The sequence below is a fragment of the Semicossyphus pulcher genome, unplaced genomic scaffold, assembly GCF_022749685.1.
Source record: "Semicossyphus pulcher isolate SPU_LCO1_2020_fin unplaced genomic scaffold, fSemPul1.0.p SCAF_6, whole genome shotgun sequence".
In the NCBI taxonomy this organism is placed as follows: domain Eukaryota; kingdom Metazoa; phylum Chordata; class Actinopteri; order Labriformes; family Labridae; genus Semicossyphus; species Semicossyphus pulcher.
This window is the reverse complement of record NW_027211737.1, coordinates 1,940,092-1,955,201: the sequence shown is the minus strand read 5'-3', so window position 1 is coordinate 1,955,201 and position 15,110 is coordinate 1,940,092. Positions and strand designations below refer to the sequence as shown.

The window sequence follows — 15,110 nt, the reverse complement described above, 5'->3', positions numbered from 1 at the left end:
AACAAGGCTGCAGAAGTTTGAAGTGCATGTTTAGATATATGATATATATTTAGATATATGTGTTCTCAGGTCCTCAGACTGTTGCTGCTAAAAGCTGCCTTTTCCTCCTGACTGGTCGTACTAGTTCAAACACTGTAAACATCTTAATGAGGTCATACTTTTCACAGAGTTGTCCATGTTTTTATGACTGAGTGAAACAACACGGTAAGAAAGCACTGGTAGATAGATGCGCTCCTTGTAGTCCATCATCGGTAGATTGTAGTCTTTTACATGGCAGAACCACATGACATCAGTCATATTCGTCCAGTGTAAGTGCAGTCGGATTCTCTGAGCACTGCAGTTGTCTTTTCCTTACTCCTTTTGAATGCTCCTCACACCTTTCCTTGACCTCAAGGTGGTTAGGAAAAAACACAGGAGGCAAATATTTGGACCTTTCGACCACGGCGTAAGACTAAATCTAAATTAGCTGTCAAAATGAACACTGCCTGCAATACACCCCAACATGCACAAATGTGCTAGGGCCCGTTCATCCCTGCTTGCAGCTTTAAATCATTACTGGTAAATATTGATTCACTTTTGGTTCCTAATGGAAAAATCTTTTAAAATAATACAAAGTGCATTAACTTTTCCAGGAACTTTTCAATTAATTATATAGACACATGTCAACATCAGTAACCACCTGACTGAACACTAGCTTCTCCCTGAAATACATGCAGCCAAACTGTCAGGACATGGTATTTTGTCCGGTGAATGCTAGGAGTGAGAAACAAGGTGGTTAACATGCCTGAATAAAGTTTTTATTTTTATTTTTATAAACCTCAAATATTAGACATGGGAATTATTGAGTTGTGTTGTACTGAATCTTAAATTTCCAAACACATATGGGGTCTTTCGAAATAGATTTTCAACTTATTAATTTCACTTAGCAAATTACTTACATTTTTTAAAATTATTTTTCTTATTCGCAATATGAACAAAATAATAGACTATAACAATGTACAGGCAGCTGAGCAGTAAAAAGTAACTCAGCTCAACATCAACCTTGTCATCAGCATACAAAGTTGCTCAATGTGAAATTAGTGTCACACCAAATAATTTTCATTTCTGGGGTAAATTGTTTTTGAAAGACCTGACACAAAATAGTATACCCAGACTTTGAAATTATCTGACTGACAAATGGACATCTGCTTTATTATTTTCTACTTAACATAAGAGTTTGAATTATTTTTCTTAACTTGAACATGCTTAGCACTGTTACACGATATGCACTTTTTTATGTTTGGTTGAAAATTACGAAAAGAGAAATCAATTGCACAAATGTTAAGGATGTTCACAGCATGTTCTGAAATTATTGAAAATTGAAATCTTTTTTATTCATGTTTGACGCTCCACAAAAAAAACACAAAAAGGTCTTGTCATGTCAACCACCCAGAATTTGAACAGAAAATTCCTGTACTGTCAGGACTGTCAGAGCTGTTTACTCTCCTGAATCTGAAACCAGATGGGTCACTACTATCTGCCTGTTTCAGTGAAATGCAGGCCAAAGAAAAACTCTAAAAACACTGTATACGTTACAGCAATGAGTGACCTTCCATGCTCCTATGATAATTACATAGAGTCTTATTCTACTTTGATCAAAAGGGTTTGTCCACATAATTCTGCTCCGTTGTTGATTCAAACTCAGCCTACTTTCTTCCTGTCTCTGATTAGATTCAATGATAAACATCAATCAGTAGTCTGTTTTTATTAGCAGCCAGTCAGCTGCCCTCTTTGGTGTAAATATGCTCTTCTTAAAAGGGGTGAGGGACAGATTTTTTAACACAACCAATGTCAAGCGCTGTATCCCGCATCACTGCACTGAGCTTCAGGCTCCTTCAGCTCCTGCTTTGTCTTTTTTTTGGTCCTTTTTCATTTAGTTTCCAATTGTATAAACACAATAAGGTGTGCAATAAGCAGTACTGGAGGTAACGCCTTACCCAGATGACTTTTTTGTTGTAACGAGTAACGTAACTTGTTACGTTTGCGATTCAAGTGATTCATTACTTAGTTACTTTTTCATCAAAAGTAATCGTTACTGAGAAAAAAAAAGCCGCATTTCCTTTTTCTGTTAGTTGCCACAAAAAAAGAAAATTCCTGAAGTAGCTGTTTCTGTTTCTTACCTACTTCTTGGCAGGTAGCTGTGTACCAGCGAAAGGTAAACACAGTTGTGTCAGTGCGCATGCGTTTCCAGCTAATTCAACTAGCTTGATGGCAGAGAGGACAGAATTTACTTTGTGGAAATATTCCCATTATTTTAAATTTTGGGGGAAAGGCACAATAGTAACATGACGGTGAAATGTAAGTAGTGCCTGGAGGATAAGTGCTTGTCAGCTGCAAAGAGCTCTACTTTTGAAGTAGCATCTGCAGCTACTATCTGCAGCTCTGTTACACTGGTGGGACTGCTGTGTTGTATTGTTGTCTTTGAAACAGCTGTGCCAAATACTGTATGCCTCTGCCCAGTTCACTGTCAGATTGTTAGCATAATAAAGAGCTGTAAAGGTTATACTGCGTTATTCGTGTAATTAGGCTACAGCAGAGGTCTCAAACTCCGAATAGGAGAGGGGGCCGAAATAAAAAAATGGCCGAATGGGGTCAACATTATCTGGACAACAGACATAAATAAACCACGTTTTTATCAGAGGTATTATGACAAATTAGTCATACAGAAATATGAACTTTACTGCTCCAAAGACATCTTATAGAATAGAATTTTATAGAATTCAGAACAAACCAAGGGTATTAAAAAATGAGACCAAATTAAAAATAAAAGATAAAGAAATAAAAGCATCATTAATTTGTTTTTGTCTCCCTCTCTATCAGCAGTTTTCAGAGTCATTTCCAAAAAAGTTTGCAGGTCTTGATTGGCACGCCTGCTGTTGCAGTGAATTCTGGGATTTGTAGTATCAGCGACGTGTGTGCTGTATACTGGCGTTATGATAGACATATGATATTATCTTGCAGGCAAGATATACAGTAATTGTGTCCAGCCCGCGGGCCTTGAGTTTGAGACCCCTGCCTTAAATCATGATACCGCTTTCCCCGATCTGGGGAGAAGTGCAGGAAGACGTGGACAAGCTCACCACTGCCTCCACACATACCTGATTTATCTCAGGGAGATTCCTGCTCAAGCCACGCACTGGCCAAAATGCCACACCAAGCTCTCCATCTCGCACTCTCATTCTGAAGCGTGCTCTCTCTAATACATGCAGAAACAGACACACACGGAACTAAGAGGTACATTTATTAGAATCCTCAGACATAACTACCTGTGGCACCGACAAACTTGCCCACAGATATTAATACACTGTCCAGTGTCCATTACGCATGCACTGGAGCATGTGGTCCAGAAGCAACAATAAGTAAATAAACATTTAAAACTTACCTTTGATGGTCAGCACACAGACCTTTAATACACATAAGATCCTGTCCGTCTGGAGATTTAAATAATGAATGCTGTGCCTCGTGCGTAAATGTACACAGCGTGCCTCTTTTCATTTTCGTTTCGGCTGGGCAGTGGGATGGCTTCAGTGGCTTTAACATCAATCTGTGCGTCGACATTTATCGTACAGTGACCTGTGTGTGTTCTGCGTGCTGAATTTTTTTATTTTTTTTATTTTTATTATTCACCTCTTATGTTAACAGACAAGATTTCACAATTCCAGAACCAAGACAAAGTGTATATAGAGCAAACAAAAAGCAAGAACCCCAAAACAGACCCCCCATAATAAGATGACAGACAACAGACAGACGGACACAGACAGCCAGACAGGCGTAACACAATTGCTTTGTTGCGAATTCCACTCGATGTTGATGTATGGCTAGTTGGGTATGTTCACATGATGAGAGAGAAAAGAAAAAAATAAATACATAAATACAATTTTATTAAAAAGTAATAATAATAATAAACCACAAAGAGGAAGTACATAAATAAACACCAAAAACAAAAAAGATATATCTATCTATATACACATACCCATACACACACACATACAGTATATACATATATGCAAATTTACTTACATACGTATACATAGACCCATACACACACTGCCTGTACACACACACACACACACACACACACACACATCCATGCATATACACACACATTAAAAAATAAATAAATAAATAAATAAAAAATAATAATAATATATATGATTATATAATAGTTCCACTAAGGTAGTTTAACTTACAGCAACTTTAACATTACTGCAAAATAAGAACAACAATAAAAAAACAAACAATAATACATATCAAAAATTAGCTTCCGGTGGCCTGGCAACCAGTATGGCAGCATAAAAAGAAGCTCTTGCATCAATAGCCATAATACCCCGTGATTCAAGTTCATAACACTTTCGGAGTAATTTCAACTCAAAGAACAATGAGTGGGGACAAAGGTAAAAAAGGGAGAGTTATGTCTCGGACCCAAGTTGACCCAGAAACTCGAAAAGAAAGCATAGCTAGCGAAACGCGAACGGGAGAAAATGGCGACAGGATGGAAAAGGAAACCTCACCTGCTACACTCAACTCCCTCAAAGAGATTGTGAGCGAGGCAATGACTGAAGGTATGAGGGATCTAAAATCAGAAATGAAAAAAGAACTGTCGCTTATCGGAATAAGTTTTAAGGAGGAGATGAAGATACAGCTAGACGAGCTAACTACTGAAATCAACCAACAAGTCAGGGCCGCTACGGGTAAGATCGACGAGGTGGTTAAAGGTCTACGAGAATTGGAGAAGAACATGGCAGGGAGGGAGAAATGGGACATTGGCGTAAAAGATACTCTCATCTAGTGCTGCACGATTATGGCCAAAATGATAATCACGATTATTTTGATCAATATTGTAATCACGATTATTAATCACGATTATTCATCATGTTAGGAAAAACATCTGTATTTTCATTGCACTTCTTTTAAACAAACAATATGTGAACAGTTTTAAGTGCAACTTTAAATAAGAATAAATGCTAAATAATAAAAAAATAAAATTTACCCAAGAATTTAAAATTTACCAAGGGCTAGCTGAATAAATATGCTATTACAAAGTGCAATCACAAACGGCGACTCAATGGAAACAATTACAGCTTATACCGAAAAGGCAATAACATTAGGCTTAGGCCTACAGGTTTTTGGCAAGAAACACCAGCCTGTCAACATTTTCTGGCTTGAGAGACGAGCGAAGGCAGGTTACTACATTTCCCCCAGTGCTAAAGACCCTCTCTGATGGGGAACTTGTTGCAGGAATGCACAAGTACTTTTTTGCCAGCTTTGAAACTTATGGGTAGAGTCTCTGATGTTCCTTTCACCAGTCCAGCGGATCCTCTTCACTGTCAAGGCTGACAAGATTTTTGCAGATCCCTACTGCACGGTCAATTTGTGGAACTCTCATTGCATTCTCTATAAAAGAAGATAAGACTCATGTTTTAAAACAGAATAAAACCTTGTATGCATATTCATGTGTTGTGTAAGATGTTGTATTCCAGTCCCTTTTTTAAATTTTTTATGTTATTTAACTTGTCAATTGTAAAAAAAAAAATATATACATATATATATATATATATATATTTACATACCGTATTTCCTTAAATAGTAGCCGGGGCTACAAAAAAATAGTTTTGGACCAGGCCACGAATAGGGGCAGGCAACTATTTGAAGGAGGCTTTTAATAAAAAAAATAAAAAAAATCACAGCCAAATTTGAAAATACAAATACTGTATTTTTTTATTTAAACTTTAAATTAGCTTTGGCCTTCATGCATTCCTTGTATTTGTGTTTGTGATGCTTTTTCAGATGGTTGAACAGATTAGTTGTGTTACCCTGCAGGGCAGACACAACTCTGCTGCACTCTTTACATATGACTTCTAGTTGTTTAACGTCACTTGCCCTGAATCCAGACAATGGATGTTGATCCCTTTCGAGGCACTAGCTCCTCACCATGGTGTTCCTCATCTCCAATTGCTGCTGTACCTTCTTCTCTCGACATGGCTCGCTCTTTACAGTCCACCGAGTGATTTGAGGCTGCCGCTGCAGGGTGCGCTCGCTCGTTATTTATTTAGGCAGCTTAATGAAGCCTTAACCATGCGTTCGCCCCCTGGTGGTTGGCTGACTACTGGTTGAGAAGTGCTTGATTAGATCAAGCTGCAACCTCCGGTGTTGAAAAATGAAGCCAATGCGGAAGTGAAAAAAACTGCAGTTCCTCGAGTGGCCACTTGAGGCTGGCTCCAGAAAACAAGAAATAACATTACAGCAGATGGAAAATGCCCATTTTTACAGCAGAAATAAACATGTTTACAGCCTGGTACAAAAAACGGTTTTGTTATAAATAGCTAATTTTATTGTTCAGGATAACTGTACGGGGGGGGGATTTTTTTATAACACACTCGTTTTAATTATATTAAGCCTTAAATCATAGCGGCCGGATCACTTGATTGACAGGTGGATCCTGCTGGCTGTCTGCTAGACGTCGACACAGACACAGACACTGAGCTTAACTTCACCTGTTTGTGTTGTTGGAGACTTTTGGGGATTTTTTCATTCAAAGTTTGGACAAATAATCTCTCTGTGGGATTTATGGAACTTTATGGCTGTGCAAGAAGTCTGAGCTCCAGCTTTTCGGTGAGTTAAATGTTAGTGTTATTGTATTGATATATATTTTTAGCACTAAGTAGCAGGTATACTGTGCTGGCTTTAGCTGCTTGTTAGCCTGTGCAGTGTTTATTTAATTAATCGTCGGCCAGTTAATAGGAGTCAGGAGTTGTTGGCGTTTCCCCGGGGAGATTACAGCAGACCGTAGTGATGAAGAGACCGGTTCTTTTACGCTTCCCGTTACGTGTCGGCTCGCCGCTCTCTCACCGGGCGAGCGAGCAGTGAGTCCGCTACTTCTTTAGTCTGATAACTAAACACCTGCAGTCACCGGCAGAATGTCCTCCTGGGAAAGTCAAACCAGCTCATTCATGATTTATACAGTCTATGGCTAATAACCGTTAGCTACACTGAGGAGCATATGGGCTCGCCCATAGAGCTCAGCCATAGGCTGTAGCTCGGTCGTGCTCCGCCTCTGGATTAGCCGTCTCTGGCATTTCCAATATGGCGACCCCCAGCGGCGGCGCAATTCGGGCTTCCAAACACTTCTTCAGAAACCAATGGGTGACGTCACTGAGACTATGTCCATTATTTATACAGTCTATGGATTAGATATGCAGCAGAGCCTGCATTTTAAATGGCAATATCGCAGATTATCAGACGACGTAGTTTTTTTGGATCTCCTGCGCATGAATCTCATTTATCTCTGCTCTCTTTTTTTTAATTTCCTGATTTATGTGCCCTTCCAATTTGTCTTTATGCTCTCTTTCTAGCCTTTTTAGATCAGATTTTAGTGTGTCAAGTTTTACCTGTCTTACCTTTTTTAAATATGCTGATTTGGCTATTCTCACCCCTCTCATCACGGCCTTACACACATCCCACAGCACCGACAGGGACACCTCACCATTATCGTTATCCTCTATATATGTCTATAGTTCCTTTTGATATATTTGAATTTAATCTCCAGATTGTTATTTTTTTCTCACTCGCCAGACGTAATGTTAAATAAAGAGGGCTAGGGTCTGATAGATCCATTACTCCTATATCACACTTTTCTACCCTATGTCTATCCTTATCAAACATCAAGAAATAATCGATCCTCGAGTATATGTTGTGTGGTGACGAGTAATAAGTATAATCCTTACTTGTGGGATTCAGATCCCTCCTTACATCTACAATTCCCAGTTCAGACATCAGACCCTTTATTTTTTAACTAATTGCACTTTTTTGTATTCCACCCGCTGAGGAATCTAGCTGTGGGTTAAGCCTTCAAATCCCCTCCAACAATCAAAATACCCCCTGCCACCAATGTCATCAGGTCAAACATCTGTCTATAAAATCTCCAATCTGAGCCTGGTGGAGCATAGATGTTGAGGAAAGTTACCACCTCTCCCTCTAATTTCCCCTTAACCATGATAAACGTCCCCTCTTTGTCCCCTGTCACAGATATTTTTTCAAATGAAATCTTCCCCGAAATTAAGATAGCCACCCCTCTCCGGTGTCCTGATTTGTAGGAGGCAGAAGGTATCTGACCGTAACCATTCCTCTTAACCTTTGCATGTTCCTTTTCTGTTATACGGGTCTCCTGTAATAATATCACCTCGACTCCTTCTTTTTTCATCTTACTTATTATCTTGCTCCTTTTGGTTGGGTTGAGTACACCATTTACATTATATGAGGCTACTTTAATGCAGTTTTTGGATGTTGTCATTTTTCTCTGTTCTCTCCTCCCTTTCATATTTACCCCTTTTGCTACAGAAACAATAATGAACAATAAACAACATATAACAAAAGTTTAACATAAATACCTTGTAGCGAGATACTAAACGAACTTCCTTAGTTGAGGTCTGATTATTGACCTTCTCTGAGCTCTGATGTTCAGTCCGCTCTGAGGGATATCCTCTGCTCCCGAGGGGCAGGGGGCCCTGATAAAATCAGCATCGTTCATAAGTCCACAACAGCTTTAAGTGCTGCCCCGACGCCCTTAGCTTGTGAGGATACAAGCATTTCAACCAAAACCTGTATAAAACGCAGCAGTCTTAACAAAATAAAGTCACACCTTTCTTACCTCAGTTTTCCTTATAGGCTTAGGATGTTTCCTGGAAACAGTCTTATTTCACCTTAGAGTATTGTGTGTCATCAGGTGTCCCGGTCCCTCCTGAAGGCTTGCAATCTCTGTCTGTACCCCTGCCGTGTCTCCGTTGTCCCGTTTCCATTCTTCGCATGGCTCGTTGTCCACATTAGCCGATTGATCTGCTCTGTCCAGTTCTCCGCCGGTTTCACGACCTCCACCTGGAGCCCCCAGGCCACCATGTCCCTCGTCGCCTCCTCCACTGTGTTGTAGATGTGTGTCTCTCCCTCGTAAAAGACCAGGAGTTTCGCTGGAAAAGGCGTCTGGAAGCGTATATTCTTATCTCTTAGCACCCTTTTCGCCTCCGTGTATTCTTTGCGTTTTCTTAAAATCTCCGGCGCGTAGTCGTGGTCTAAAAACACCTTCCTCCCCTCGTACATGAAGCCCTTTTTCTGCAAGGCTATCTTGATGAGTTCTTCTTTACTCCGGAAACTTTGTAACTTTATCACAATGGATCTCGGTGGGGCGTCCTTGGGAGGTTGCGAGACTAGGGCGCGGTGGGCTCTTTCAATCTCCAACTCAAATGATGGGGCTAAGTCCAGCTTCTCCCTAAGGAGGTAAGACTGTTTCCAGGTCTGCCATATTTTTAGCAGGTCGTTGTGTTTGACAACATAAGGAGAGCCCTTCATGTTATCCAACAGCATGGATAAAAATTAATGGGTGTCTCTCAAATAGAATAAAACTACAGCGAGGATGTAGACAGGGCTGTCCGCTGAGCCCATTGCTCTTTAATTTTTTTATCGAGCCACTTGCCCAGGCAATTAGAGAGGTGACTGCTCTGCAGGGCATAACCATAGGAGATGTCGAAAACAATTTTTTTTGTAAAAAGATGACGTGATGTTAACACTTCAAAACCCTGAATCCAGCATACCATTATTAATGAACATTCTGGAGATGTATGGGAAATACTCTGGCTACAGACTAAACGTCCAAAAAACCCAACTTTTGACTTTTAATTTTGTCCCTTCAAGACAACTGATGGGCAGGTATCAATTTAATTGGTCGCAACAGCAAATTAAATACCTAGGTGTCTTCTTAACAAAAGACCTTTCACAGATGTTTAATGTCAACTATAAACATATTAACAAGAAAATCTATGATGATTGCTTCCTCTTGACCTTGGCTGCAGAATTCGGACTATTAAAATTAATGTTCTCCCAAGATACTTATTCACAGCTCTTCCAATAGAGGTCCCAGTTAAACAATTCAGGGAGTGGGATACACTCAATTCTCAAGATTCATCTGGAACAATAAACGACCAAGAGTGAGATATTCAACATTACAGCAGCCTGGGAAGAGGGGGGGCATGGCTCTACCTTGTCTTAAGGATTTTTGTCTGTTGGCTCAGTTAAGGCCGCTTGTGTGTTGGTGTAACCCAGCCTACGAGGCTATCAATCAATCAATCAAATTTTATTTGTATAGCGCCAAATCATAACCAGGGTTATCTCTAGACACTTTACAGAAAGAGCAGGTCTAGACCGACTCTTTTTTAAGTTATTTAAAGAGAGGCCCAACATGAATCCACCATGAGTAGCACTAAGCAATTCGGCACATTGGCAAGGAAAAACTAGGGGCTAGATGGAAAGACATGGAGCTATCATTAATGGACCCACCTATTCAGTCAATCTTGGGCTGTCCAGGCAGCTTTATTGAAGTACACCAACTACAGAATCTATGTGTTTGTTTTTCTTTGAAATATGGTCAGAAGTGGTAAAGAGATTTCAGCTCCACAGAGAGATTGGACTTTTGAGTTGGCCTGTGTCACGGTTTGTGGTAAAACCAAAAAGGTGAGGACTCAGATGCAGACTTATACTTAGGTTTAATAAACAGAAGGCAAAAAATGCAAAAATAAAATCTAACTCCAACAAAAGACAAAAAGGAAAATCAAAAGGCGGAGCAAAAAACTTACAACAAAACCAGGAACCGGTAATCCAAGGGACATGAGGAAATCAGGGGAGGCACGAAGAATATCCAAAGTATGCGAGGAACAAAATCACAGACATAGATCGGGCAGGGGGCCGAGCAGGCCGGCAGAGCCTCTCCAGAGGACGGGCAGGTGTCGGCCGGGCCGCCGACAGGGAACCAGGAGCAGGTGTCAGCCGGACCACTGACAGGGAACCAGAACCAGGTGCAGGTGTTGGCCAGATCACCAACAGGGAACCAGGGGCAGGTGTCGGCCGGACCACCGCCGGAGAACCAGGAGCAGGTGTCGGCCGGACCACCGACAGAGAACCAGGAGCAGGTGTCGGCCGGACCACCGACAGAGAACCAGGAGCAGGTGTCGGCCGGACCAACAACAGGGAACCAGATCCAGGTGCAGGTGTCAGCCGGACCGCCGACGGAGAGCCAGGAGGGGAGCAGAGGAGCCATCTGGACCCGGGGAGCAGGAGTCGGCCGGGGAGTCAACTGGACCCGGGGTGCAGGAGTCGGCAGGGGAGCCAACTGGACCCGGGGAGCAGAAGTCGGCCGGGGAGCCGACTGGACCCAGGGAGCAGGAGTCGGCCTTTGAGCCGACCGGAACACAGGAGCAGGAGTCGGCCTTTTAGCTGACCGGAACACAGGAGCAGGAGTCAGCAGAGCCTCCGACCAGGACACAGGAGCAGGAGTCGGCAGGACCTCCGACCGGAACACAGGGGCAGGAGTTTCTGGGGAGCTAGGCAGAGGAGGCTCTGGGGCTCTGGGCTGGAGAGAGGGGTGAGGAAGACAAGAGCCACGATGGCCACGTCTTTTCCTGGTGCCTCCACGGCAGCCAGGGAAAATGGCCGAGCGAGTCCCAGTCCAGGGAGACTGCTCAAAATCATAATCTCCCCTCACAGCTCTAAAAATGTTTTGAAAATATTTACTTTTTGAAAATAAATTGTCCAAGTCCGCTGGGTCCATCTTTGGCCTGTTCATTCTGTCAGGGTTTGCGGTAAAACCAAAAAGGTGAGGACCCAGATGCAGACTTAGATACTTTTTTACAAAACAAAAAGGCAGAAAGCAAAACAAAAGGCTTACTCATATGAGAAATCCAAGGGGGGCAGGCAAACAAAATCCAAGGGTAAAAGGTCCAACAGAAGTAATCCAAATAAAACAGAAGGTGAAAAATCCAAGGAACACTGAGATCACAGAGAATATAAGGATGCATGGAAATGGACAGACGACAAAACTCCAGAGGAAGGTCGACACAGGATGGACGACAAAACTCCAGAGGAAGGACGACACAGGATCGACGACTATGAACAGGCAATGAGACAGGGGAGCAAAAAGACTAAATAAACTTAGGAGGTGAAACTAATCAGGCACAGGTGAGACAATCAAAGGAGCAGGTGAAAACAATAAGGGCAGGGCACGTAATCCAACAGGCAGGAAAACACACAAAGGCAGGAAGTAAAACAAGACAAAACAAACATAGGGCAAGAACTACAAAATAAAACAGGAAACACTAAAAACCAAACTCAGGACTGTGACAGCAGAACTCAAGGAGATAATCTCTAGACAATGAAACACAAATGAATTACATAACTAAACAAGACTAAATCAAGACAAGAACACAATATATTAAATACAAAATTAAACAATAAGAACTCATGACAGCCTGCGTTTCATCCACGCTTCCTCCCATCAGTAATGGACAACAGGTTTAAACAATGGACCAAGCTTGGAATCACTGCTTACTGTCTAATTGTTAAAAAAGGAGAGTTAAAGAGTTTTGGGGATTTATGTCAGACATACAAGCTGGGGAAAGAGGATTTTTACTTACAGATCCGCCACTTTTTTCATAAAGAGGTGAGAGCTCCTGCATATGCAGAACCATCAAAAGTAACACAATTATTCATTGATGCCTATAATTCAAAAGATGTCAGAGGCATAATTGGTAAACTGTACAAAGAATTTATACTTATGAATAAGAATACAACATCTTATATAAGACAGCGCTGGGAAAAAGAGGCGAATATTGTTATATCTGAAGAAATGTGGCTTCAAATATGGCAAACTCAGTCCTCGTCTACAAATTCTTTTTACTGGAGAGATTTCTGTTGGAAGAATATTATTTTTTTATTACCCCTCATCAGAAATCCAAATCCAGCGGGTTACAATGTTTTTGCTGGAGGGAGTGTGGAGCAGCGTCGGCTGACTTTGTACATGTTTTCTGGTCTTGTCCATTAATTCAGTCTTTCTGGAGAGGTGTGGAACGCCTTATCTCAGAGATTTTAGAAATAGAGAAGAAGGAGAAAGGAGATAAACTGTGGGAAAAATGGGATTGCTATAACCACAAAGACTCTTAAGTTTTTTCTGTTTGTCTGAATGACTTTGTTGTGTATAATATTTAAGTTTCACTTTTTTTTTACTGATTGTATAGTAATGTCCTAGTCCTCACTTGTTCAATGTTATATGTCCATATAAAACAAAATAAAAATGAAAGTTTAATAAAAAAATAATAATAATAATAATACATATCAAAATGTTTCAGAAAATCCACAATTAAGGTAAAAAAATAAATATATATAAATATAAAGTAAATAGATAAATATGTGAGGAATTGAGGATTTAGTTCACCAGCAGATTCAGAGCTTTAAGAGATGGTTCCCAGCTGACATGAAATGTAGTTGTGTGGTTGTTATTAAAAGCAGTGATATATTCAATTGAGAGATGTTCAGCCAACAGTCGAGCCATTGTGATGTTGTTAATTTGTGCCTGTATTTCCTTTTTCGCAGTGGTCGAGGTGATAAGTATGGCATTATGGTGTTTGTATAGGTTTAGGTGATTGATGGATGTAAGGTCTTAAGAGGCAGAGGGAAGGTGAATGGAAGGCAGGGTCCCAGGATTTGGGAGATGATAGTTATTCTATTAATCCAGAAGTTTTGGGTTGGTGTGCAAAGCCACACTGAGTGGAAGTGATTGTCAGTGGTGTTTAAATGACATTGGTGGCATATATCAGTGTCTGTGAAACCCATTAGGTGCATCCTATTTTGAGTTCTGTGTGCTCTGTGTATAGTCTTATACTGAATGAGTTGTAATCTTGGGTTGTTGGTCATCGCGAAGATGTTATTGCAATTTTTTTTCAAGAGAGTTGTGTCAGCATTGATCGATAGATCTTTTTCCCAGTGTGTGGTGGGGATTGATGTGGTGGGGTCTGTTGTTGATGAGGTCAGTCCGTATAATTCTGACAGTTTTCTAGAGGTTGATATTGCAAATAGATCTTTTGTTAATGGTGGTGGTTGCAGGTTGTTTTTTATGATATCAGGTTTTTTTCCTGAGTGCGTTTTTGAGTTGTGGATATTGAAGAAAATGTTCTTGCATAAAATCATACTTATGAGTTAATTCATGAAGTGATAATAGGGAGTTGTTATCAAACAGGTGTTCTAAATGAGTTATTGCTTGGTTTTTCCACGAGCTGAAAGAGAAGGTGCGTTTGTTGATAACAAAGTCAGGGTTGTTCCATATTGGGGTGAGTTTACATGGTGAGAGAGTGTGAGTGGTGATCTTATTGATATTCCACCAAGCTTTCAGAGTCGCTTTAAAAAAAAAAAAAAAGAGATAAATGGTAAATCTTTGATGGAGAGTTCGTTGCATTCTGTTTGTTCGATTTCTAGCCATGGGTCTTGGTGTGGACTTGAGTGAATCCATTTCATGATGTTTTGTAATTGATTGGCTCAGTAATAGTGGAGGAAATTTGGGGCATTTAAACCACCAAGCTGTTTGGTTTTCTGTAGAAAGTTTGATTTTAGGTTGTTTGTTTTTCCAGTAGAATTTTGTAATGAATGAATCAAGTGTGGTGAACCAGTTAGGAGTTGGTTTGACAGGAGTCATTAAAGGAGGTAGTTGATTCTGGGTAATATTGACATTTTGATAGTTGCAATTCGGCCTGCTAGGGAGAGTTTTTAAATTATTCCAACAGTTTAACTGCTCTTCAATGGATTTAAGGATGGGGGTAAAGTTGAGGTGGAAGTGCTCTGGAAGCTTGGAGGAAATACCAATGCCTAGATAGCAGATGTTACCAGCTGGGATTTTGGAGGGTAATTTGGGGTTTGTCGGCTTATATTGGTGGTGATTTAGTGGTAGGATGGTGGATTTGGACCAATTAATGGAGTAATCAGAGATGGAGCATTTCTGTATGAGTTTAAACAATTTAAACTTTCTCTGCGTCTAATGATAGGATGGATGCGTTAATCTTTTGATTCGTGGATATATTTATTTGGTTGAATAGACGGCGCATGTTATTTGATGAGTGTCTACCTTTAATGAATCCTGTTTGGTCGGGGTGAATTAAGGTATGAATGGCTTTTTCCAGTCTCACAGCTAGTACTTTACTGATAATCTTGATGTCTGTGTTGATGAGTGATAAAGGGCGGGAGTTTGAGCAGAGAGTAGGATCCTT

The 15,110-nt window shown here is 40.6% G+C and overlaps 1 protein-coding gene across 2 annotated transcripts in view; it reads left to right on the top strand.

Moving 5' to 3' along the window:
* Nucleotides 1-15,110, top strand: part of loxl2b (lysyl oxidase-like 2b) — a 68,778-nt gene that overhangs the window by 44,772 nt on the left and 8,896 nt on the right. The window lies entirely within an intron of this gene.